Raw genomic sequence first — 6,510 nt, 5'->3', positions numbered from 1 at the left:
GTCTCACAGTGATTACCGTATTGGACCGGGAGAGCGAAGAGGGGGTACAGTACGTGTCACACTGCGACTGACGAACTGGATCACGCCATCCGTTCGCACGGTCTGAACCTCTCAGTGGCAGCGGCTGCTCTGTACTTCGGGAGCGGTAATGCTAGCGGATGCTCTGCAGCATCATTCGCATTGATCGTCTATCATTGTTTTTAAGCATGAAATGCTTTTAGCTCCCGTTGTCGGCAGTGTAGTGACGTCACGCGAAGACCGAGCCAACATCTGGGCACTGAATTCCACTCATCCGGGCACCGTACGAGATTTAACGAGGCACTCTAAGCCCTCCTACAGGACCGGCATACAAGCGCCGGTATCGCGCCAAACGGGTGGTGGCGTTCCTCCCTCCCTGTACGGTGCGGTTCGGGTGTCCACCGAGATGACAGAGAATTACTGCGCAATTTCCTTTCCTCAAAAAGCGTCGCGTTCGAAGGGCAATGCATCGCGCCGAACGGGTGGTGGCGTTCCGTGGACTGCCTGGCAGCGCTACAACACGCTGTCGTGTTCCACTCCTAAAGGCGAAGCTTAAGCGTCATTAATTAGCAGTTATTAATTTAGTTATTAATCAGTAATTAGTCCCTAATTAGTAAAACTTCATTACTTCGTCATCGATTCTATGTGACGTAATCCAGTGGTGATGTCACCAGTGTCACACAGGTAAAGTGGTCCGGAAAACGCTTTCGCCTCTACGCAATTTAGACAGTTTCGAACGCGCTGCATATGCATTCTTGTCACGCCTGCGTCTCGTCGTGTCCGCGTACGCTTCTGCATCGTCCTGCATTTCATGCTTACTCTACTCTCGGTTACGTGGGAGGCAGAGATCTTTTCTTGCTTTGTTGTTCTGCACCATGATGAAAGCAAATGCTTTGTTACAAGCGAATATGAAGTGGGAACAGTGTTGACCAAACACTGTTTGGTCAACACTGTTCCCACTTCGAGTTATTGATCAATTCGCTCTCGCCCTACCATAAGCTTGCCGTCCCGGTTAGCTCAATTGGTAGAGCGACTGCTCCGGTGAAGCGGTGGTCCCAGGTTCGATCCCCGGACCAGGACGAATTTTTCTTTAACTACGAGGTTTCTGTGGAAGCTGTATAGCTTTCCTTTGTAGCCGTATGGCTGCGCTCGGGTGGACGTCAATGAGTAATTACTCCCTTATTACAAATCTACTCCACCTTGGGGGATTCCCCTAAACATTTGGTCAAGCTGATCTGACTGGTATATCAGCTGTTACGTTTCCCCTTACCCCACTGTGCCCATTTATATGATATTCAATTCATTTCCTTTCTGGAGCTTCTATTTTAGGTCATGAATGAATGAATGAATGAATGAATGAATGAATGAATGAATGAATGAATGAATGAATGAATGAATGAATGAATGAATGAATGAATGAATGAATGAATGAACTATTAATTTAGAAAGGGAGGCTTGAGGCCGTTTGTTCGGGATATTTGGCTTGTCAAGGAAAGAAAAGTTAGGACCTATTAGGTACAGTTGGGGGGGGGGGGGGGGGGGGGGGGACGACGTTAATGACTAGATTGTAGTTGTTAGGGGTTTTATAGACTTCAAAGTAGAGAGACCATCTTTGAGTATTTGAGACAGATAGACAGACATAAAGACAGGCAGGCGAACGGGCGGGCGGGCAGGCAGAGGCAGGCAGGCTGGCAGGAATAGGCTGGCAGGCAGAGGCATGCAGGCAGAGGCAGGCAGGCAGAGACAGGCAGAGGCAGAGGCAGGAAGAGGCAGGCAGGCAGAGGCAGGCAGAGGCAGGCAGAGGCAGGCAGAGACAGGCAGAGACAGGCAGAGGCAGGCAGAGGCAGGCAGAGGCAGGCGGAGGCAGGCAGAGGCAGGCAGGGGCAGGCAGGCAGGCAGGCAGGCAGGCAGCATAGCCTAGGCGTTATAATGAAGTTGCTTGGGATGCCTCGATGCAGCGTTCCTTGCGTCGACGTACGCCACAGCTGGCAAAGGAAGCTGCATCTAGATAGCCTAACTTTACTGGAAGCGTCCCAGCATTTGGTGGCCGCACTGAGAACTATAAGGTTTTCTTTCCTGTGTGGCTTTATTTTGTTATCTGGCTTGTCCTAGGCGCCGTTATTGTGAAATGCCTCCCATCATGCCTGCAGAAAGAGCAGACCGCTGTGTTGTTTGTGAACAAAATCGCATTCTCTCTGTGTTCAGTGCTCTGGGTACTCCACCACGACCCAACTGCAAACCACGGCTGCGTTCCAAGTGTGTTATGAGAACCGCCGATGGGCTCGAGATCTCCAACAGGGCCATGGTGCGCCAGTGTGATGGCTCCGCTATGTGGTCACGGTTATGTTCCAAAGATATATTGAGATGACAATATTTGCCCGGAGTTTATCCATGAGTTAACGCATTCGACCTTCAAAGTAAACACACAGGCAAAGCGCACAGGACCAACGCCTAAGCAATCGAAAAATTGTGTATCACTAAACAACATCATTTCATCCCGTAATGAAGGGACAGTTATTTCCGGGATTCGTTTCTCCGTTGAACTCACGCTGTCACAAACTCACGAGAAAGCAGTTGGGAGTTTATTTATTCGGTCCTTTCCTCTTTATCTGCTTTCACGACGGTAGCAATATCGAGATCATTATCCACACTCTAAACCCGAATGCACCCATATGGGATAAAAAGGGAGTAAACAGTCCTCTAGCGCACATCGCTTCAGGAGCAGGGTATCCTGTCCGAGTTCCGGAGTGAATGTCCGGAATAATCACTCTTGACAGCGGAGGTGTATTTTCACTGCAAAGCATATTAGCTTGCTGCAGTTAGCAATGAGAAGCGGCTTTTATACGCGTCTCCGCAGGTCCACAGGTTAGCAAACAGAGGAGGTTGAAACCTCGGTTAAAATCTTCGTAGCTGCCAGAACCACGCATGTTTTGAAGACGGAATTTGTTTCCGCTGCCAACCTTAAGTATTGTGTATTTTAAATGATAGAGACCTATCACTGGGCTTGGGCAGCATATCCTGCTCCTTAAAGGGAGTAATCTAGAGGACAGCTTGCTCCCGTCTTACTCCTTTCGTGTGTAGAGAGCATGGTGAATAGGGCTGCTCGGACACGCATTTCCCAGTAGTTTGTAGTCAAAAACAACGACGGGTCGAGATCACAGGAAAGTTAGTATCATATGAGAATTTGTTCATACGGGGGCAGGAATGGGATACAGCGATACAATGACCACCAAAAAAAAAATGCTTTTCAGCGAAGGAAATGAAGCAGGAACTGTCTCGCATATCTCGAGGGACACCCGAACCACGCCCTAAGGGAAGGGATGAAGGAAGGAGTGAAAGAAGAAAGAGAGAGAGAGATGCCGTAGTGGAGGTCTCCGGAATCATTTCGACTACGTGGGGATCTTTAACCTGCACTGACATCGCACAGCACATAGGCGCATTTTGTGTTTCGCCTCCATCGAAATGCCGCCGCCGCGCTTGGGTTCGAACCCGGATAATCCGATAATACTTCTTCATTCCGTGGAATAGTTATAAGTGGGTTTTTCTCTCCCCCGAATTGAATTTTAACCGATAGTAACCACACTGACATTTATTGCCTATGAAGCAGGGACTCACTTATCCCTTTCCGACATGAACTATGTTCGAATGTCTAGAAAAATTTGAATGTCTGCGCGTGTATATTTAGAGCCCTCTGTTCCCGCAAAAACAGCAGGAATGCCTCGAAAAGTTCACGAATTCACGCATTTCATACGATAGCGGAATTTCAGCCTTATTCTTCTGTCAAACATATTTATGCTTTTCTAGTCAGTTATCTTGATCAGCACCACAAAAATAAATAAATTGAAAAAAAAACCCCTGTGCCCCTTGGTTTCTGTGGCTGTTGGCTTCTGTCATATTTATAACGAGCCCCTCATTCCCCTTCCCTTGTTTGCTTAATTGCTTAGCGAGGGCCTCGGTTCTGGCAGCCTTGACGCCATAGGAAGCATAAGAGGGTTCTCACACAGCTTCCACCCTCGCCGTTCGATGGCGTTCTACGTCACACCAGCGGTAACTCAGGACGTTCTACGTCCGCCGCTTACGAACGTGGGTGGCCCTGATGAACACTCTCTCTCAAGGTTAGGTTATTTGGAAACATAAATACCCCCGAAAGCAGAAGATTTGACAGCCGTCGCCGTAGCTCAGAGGTAGAGCACCGGACGCGTAATTCGGAGGTCGTGGGTTCGGATCCCACCGGCGGCATGTGGTTGTTTTTTCTTCTGCTTTTCTAGTCAGTTATCTTTAAGTGATAACGTATTCAGTAATATTCTAATTGATCAGCACCACAAAAATAAATAAATTGAAAAAAAAACCCTGTGCCCCTTGGTTTCTGTGGCTGTTGGCTTCTGTCTTATGTCCATTTAGTTATTTTAATTAATTTCTTTACCATCCGAATTTTTCTCCGCAACGAAAACTCAGCTGCAATTTCTTTTAGTAGAACAGCCCATCGCGTCAGAGAAGGATGAAGTGATAGCATAACACTACTTTCTCTTTTCCGTGTTTTTTGTTTTGTAGAAATTCTATAGCTCTAAGTCCCAAAATTATCAAATTACTCCACTCCTTGTATATGAGTGCGTTTGCATCCGCTACACACCCTGGCCAATCCCCCACCGTGGGTATGTGCCATTAAGCCTGAGGACATCATAATCATCATCATCACCATCATCAGTGCACCTCCTAGGTGCGCCATAGAACTTCGATACGTCCATCTTTATTTCTTGTCTTTGAAAAGTGATTCTTTTCGTAGCAAAAAAAAAAAAATGGCCCCTTTAGTCTGTTCAGGCTGGATATCAAATGTAGCCGACTTCGAAAAAAACATTTTAGAAAAGCAGCGCGCACAATCGTAGGCGCCGTGCCGACAGCAAAGGGATATATCAAAATAAAACGCCAGCAATCTTTGTTAATACCCATTGATAAAATTGAGCCTTTTTTTTTCCTCAGCCAAGAAGCTCTCGTCGACGTCACAACGACCATCATCAGGAGCACCCATCCTCGAGCGCAGGGGCGTGGCCGCGAGGCGATTCCGGGCAGAAGAAGAATGGAGAAGGTTCTGAACACAACGTTTACGACTCAGGCGGTGCAAGTACCTTTATAAGCTATTTACCTATTGCGCCAAAATACTGCGCACTGTTTACGTGAGTGTGATTCTGGTTTTTACAGAAGTACTGCAGCGCCAAGCGCGATTACTGCACCGCCAACCGAGGAGGCAGTAGACTGGGATGAAGACCAACCAAAGTGAGCGTTTGTCCTAAATTTTGGCAGAACGGGGGAGGGAGACGCGGGTGGCATGCTTCGTGTTTTGCGAGAGCAAGCGCTTAAAGGGGCTGATGGAACTCAGCCGGCGGCGTCTCACTTGACGTGATTTGCGCTGTATTCTGCGTCCTTCGATGTCAGAGATGATTGCTGCAGCAGAGGTGTTTTCATCGTCCCCACGAATAGATCGTAGCAGGCTTGCAGTGATGCGTCGGAAAGTGCCTAATCAAAAGTGAATCTTCATTGAAAGGGGCAGGAAAAGCTACCGCCACCCCTAGCTTGCATCCAGTGCTACCAACCCTAGGGATTTTCCCCTAGATCTAGAGAATTTTGACGTTAGGGGATAAAGAATTTTTTGCATAATCTAGGGATATTTCATTTGCTCGGAGAGTTCTTTTTTTTTCTCTCGCACATTAGAAAGACAGTACAAGCGTTTCGTTGTTTTTTCTCTACAATTGAGGAAGGCGCGCACAACACCACCACGCGCTCGAGTAAAGCCTGTTTCACACGCAAGTGAAAACGCTTTGTTGCTGCGACACAAAAGCTTTTTAGAGCCATCTCGGTGGCTCCAGCGGTCAAGGACGATGTTCCAACAAGTTACAAATTTTTCGCCGCGCTGTGCTGCTCAATTTTCAGTCGCTTGCATGCATGTGAACAAGCTTTCTCATGGACGTAGGCGGATGTGTATAGTCCCTTAGTGGACAGTGGCACCCGCTGCTGTGTTCTGGCGCACCACCGCCTTCCCTCAACACGCGCACCTCTTCCTCATGCTGCATGTATTTGGAGCTCGCTGCACGACGTGCAATTCCTATTTATTAAGCATACCTGCATGTTTATTTTGATAACTAGGAAAGAACAAGGGCATCATTTTGTTTTGTTTTTTTTTTTTGTAAAGAAGTGCCGTGCTGGAAATCTTAGCTAGTCCAGCTAGGGAAACATTTCCCAGTTCCGTCACCGCGGTAGCTCAGTTACGGCGCTCGGCTGCTGACCCGAAAGACGAGGCTTCGATCCCGGCCTCGGCGGTCGAATTTCAATTGAGGCGAAATTGTAGAGGCCCGTGTACTATGTGATGTGAGCGCATATTAAAGAAACCCAAGTGGTCGAAATTTCCGGAGCTCTTCACTATTTCATCCCTCTTAGCCTGCGTCGCTTTGGGACGTTATACCCCTCAAAACCATAAACCATAATTCCCAGTTCCACCAC

Source organism: Amblyomma mixtum, chromosome 2 (genome assembly GCF_055824585.1).
Source record: "Amblyomma mixtum isolate Tamu chromosome 2, ASM5582458v1, whole genome shotgun sequence".
Taxonomy (NCBI): Eukaryota; Metazoa; Arthropoda; class Arachnida; order Ixodida; family Ixodidae; genus Amblyomma; species Amblyomma mixtum.
The sequence above is the reverse complement of the archived record's forward strand: the minus strand, read 5'-3'. Positions refer to the sequence as shown.